This window comes from Propithecus coquereli, unplaced genomic scaffold, assembly GCF_000956105.1.
Source record: "Propithecus coquereli isolate 6110/MARCELLA unplaced genomic scaffold, Pcoq_1.0 Scaffold35, whole genome shotgun sequence".
Classification (NCBI taxonomy): domain Eukaryota; kingdom Metazoa; phylum Chordata; class Mammalia; order Primates; family Indriidae; genus Propithecus; species Propithecus coquereli.
Genome location: NW_012149174.1, coordinates 429,834 through 433,988, shown reverse-complemented (window position 1 = coordinate 433,988; position 4,155 = coordinate 429,834).

Here is a 4,155-nt window from a genome sequence, read left to right as displayed (position 1 = left end):
TACTATCAAATTTTCCCACAAGTGGCCAGTAGGAGACTCTTTAGTCCTGTGTTCTTTGACATGTTCCCACCATCTTCTGAGCACTTCCCAACTTTTCAATCTGACAAGATTTTTCCAGACTTATGCCTATGCCAACCCTGAAAACAATCATTTCTTCAATGAGTTCTGGTTCCTGTTAGTGTAAAACAGATACTTAGAAAGATTTGAGTGCTAGTGTGCTTATTAGTACTGTGATGACATCATTTCTAAGTCCTTTCAGAAGACACATACTCAATATTTTCTACATCTAACCACATATATAAGTAAACATATAAATAATATCTAATACATATAGTAAATCATATATATATACATTTATAGTGAATTCACATCTATACCTCCAATTCTAATCCAGTTCCACTGGGTTTATTTTATTCTTTTCCCTTTCCATATCTGTATGTTCCTTCTCCAACAATGAGAAACCTAGCTCCCGAAGTACTCAACATATCAACTTATTTGTTTAGTACCCCTGTATATAACCAATATACAGGGGTATAGGCAGGCCAAAACCCTGTGAACTTTCTACAGAATTTTTCTGTGCAAACAAATCCTAAGAAGTCCTCTCCAACTAACCCCTGCCTGATCCTGTCATCTTATTGAGGTTGTGCAGGCCATATAAGCCCTGCCTCCATTCCAAGTGATGTATTAATAGTTATAATGATGTAATAGTTTATAAGATTCAAGAATTAAAAATTTCAAATACATTTCTTTATTCAAATGGGAAGTCTTCAATATATTGCACAAGCCTCACTCAAGAAACTTTGGCCAACATGATTACTTTCTGCTATCAAATAGGCTTTAGACAAAGTGTGGATTTAAAATTCCTTGAGCACAACATCTAATTGTCTAGAATACTATGATTAATAAGGAAATGGAGCAACTACTTACTTAACATCTCTTGGGCTCAAGTTACTTTAAATCTGTAAATTGGGGAGGATTGTTTTGAAACCAGTCTCTGAATCCTCAAGGGTTAGTGCTGAGGGGAATAGGGGTAGTGAAGTAAAGAAGGAAGAGGAGACATCAAGTGGTTCTGAAGTCACTACTCCTACTTCAACCAGAGCAGCACTTACTGCTTTATTTTATTTATCGGGCTTTTATTTTACTACAGAGTCCCACTGCTAGAGTTTAATGTTTGGAAACTATTGGCTTAGTGCAACCATTCTGTGCATATTAGAAAGTTTTGTTTAAAGCCCTTTCCTTCATTCATCAAATCTTTCCCATAGCACCTAGAGATGAGGTTTAGTGGGAAAAGCATGCATTAACTTGGAACTGTTATATAAATTAGAATACCTATTCCACAGCACAACTGTGAGGGCTTAAATAAGATGATGCATGTTGTGTCCAGCACAAGAAGGTTTAGAGTAGGCAATCAATAAATGTAATTATTTCCTTCTTTTTCTACCACACTGGTGAGCAGCTAGTTGGTTCTTAATAGGTATTTGTTAAGACGAATTACATCTGGGCATTTTGCCGCTTAATACTAACTTGTCTCGATTTCAGATAGCTTTTGTTGAAGGTTTACAACCAATTTATTTTGACCAATATTTCCAAACAAGTTAGCTGATTTACAATCTGCTTCTTGTAGGTGGTTCTTTGTGGTGGTAGGAGTGGGGAGCGAGAGAAAGTTATCCAGAAAATTTGAAGTTAAGGTTAACCATTGAGAATTAAATTAAATTAAAGAAAATCAACATGTAATAAATGAGATTAAGCATCTATTCAATAATTCATCTGAAATGATATTAGTAGCTAAGATATATTGAATATTTTCTCTGTGCCAGGTATTTAGAAAAGCTCTTTATAAACAATTCTATGAAGTAGATACTGTTATCAGTCTTATTTTACAAATGAGAACCTAGAGGCTTAGGCAAGTAAAGTAATTTGCTCAAGGTTACACAACCAGGAATAACTGAATTCAAATTCTGGCAATCTGATTTCAATCTGCACAGTTAACTAATTAACCTACCGTACTATAATCTGTGAATGGAAGTTTGATTCCCAAAAAAGAATACTTTTTAAAGGTATTAAATATTTATTAAGCTAATATGGTATGCAGTAAGTGCTAGAGATATAGCAGTATATTATACACATTTCCTCTTCTCTAGTAGGATGAGACTGGAAACATAAATACAAATGATAAAATTCTCATGATAAAAATGAACATATTGACACATTTAAAAAAAGGCTTATCAATTGCATTATATTTACTCTGAACAAAAGGCTTCTTAAAAAAACCAAGGTGATTTGTAAGAAAACTAGAAAAGGGTAAGCTCAAGAGAAACACCTTTTCAGTGGTTCATAAGCCTTGTGTAGGGGAGGGGATGACATAACCAACCAGGTTTTCTGGGCAGGTGTCTTTGAAATGGAGACAGATGTGCTAGCCTATCAGACTTCAGTGATATTAATCATCAAGAATACATATCTTTGCTGTGATTTCATGCTGTTCCTCTTAACTTACCTTTTCTATTCTAATTATAAATGATTAAATGAGCATAATAATTTATGTGTTATAGGCTATTAAAAGTTGTCAGTTTATACAAATCCACCATAGCTTAGTCAATTGTCAGTGAACTAAATAACAAACAACCTTTTATTATGCACAGACAGAAAACAGGCTCTGAAATATGGTAAACCCACAGAGTGTCTACCTGAGGGGTTGAGGTCCTTTCTGGGTAACCAGGCAGCTTCTGGACATACCACTCTATCTCACTGCTCTCTCTTAATGTAGCATTTCTCTTCTTCTTCATTAGTTTCCCTTCTCCCAATGTTAGGTATAGTTTCCTCTTGGGTAGCACCAACTGAATCAATAATTTTAGCTGTTCTCACAGCTATAATTCTTTCTAATATAACTTTTCATCAGCACTTTTATTAAATACATTGCAAACCCATGTATTCTTGGGTATATGCTAGCTCACGTGCTCTCACACACCTCATTCTGCTTGATTCGCACTGTCTAATAATAATAATACCTCTTATTAGGCAACCTTGAATTGTAATGTAGACTCTCAATAATGTATGTAATGTATGATAAATTAATGCGGTGACTTATGTTAGAATTTTATCACAAATATTGAGCTCTCCTTTCACTATCTTTTGGAAAGCAAAGAGGAAAAAAACCAAACTTTGCAAAATCCACTCTATAACCTTATCTCTTTGGCTAATATCTTGAAGGCATTCATCAATACCAGCACTGCTCAGACAGAACTATTCACACCCTGCTAATGGGCTAGGCTTTTATTTAAATTGTGGCTAGAACATACTAATGGCATTAGACAGACCTGCTGATTTGCCTTGGGATAATATAATCCAGTTTAACATCAACAAAATGAATGCCCTTTTACAGCACTGCTTGAACTTAATGTTTGCTTGAAAGTATATAATTCAGCATTCTTGCTTATGAAATGTGTTGCTCTATACAAATTTTTGACATGTTAAGTTTTATCTTCAATTCTATTTATGCTGATCTTCATATTGTTGGACATTTAATCTCTTCAGAGCACTTGCACTCAACTTTGTGAAGAAATGCTCCTATAACTTGCCCAATTTTCAATAATGGCTCATCCAGGTAATAAAAATGTTCACAAAAACATAAGGATGTTTTTTGTGTTACCTCCTGGGAAGCGACTTGATATTAAAGAAAACAGACAGGAAAAACATTGAACATTGTAATCTCATTCACATAATTTACCTATCATCAAAGTCTCAGAAATAATTAAGCATATTGAAAAAGAAAAGCTTTTCTGTTTATTTACAGACTGCATATGTATACTCCTAATTCAAAGAAGCATGTGGAGTAAAGCGTTCAAATGAATTTAAATTCTTACAAGCAAGTTTACACACAGGTCTTTAAAGAGAAAACATTAGATTAAATTAAAATTAGATTTCTATTTGATTAAAATTTGTTGTTTTAGTATTAATATTAATAAATGGGAACAAACTATATTTAACCCTCCTCATTCTAATATTGACGTGTCTGTCTATTTGGATGATAATTGGTGGTAATGCTGAGGTTGGAGGATAACACTGACTGATTCTTCTTAAATTAATTTAATTCAATCATGGATGGAATCATGGATTAATATGACACCTGACCTATGATGTCAAAAATTTTAAAATATG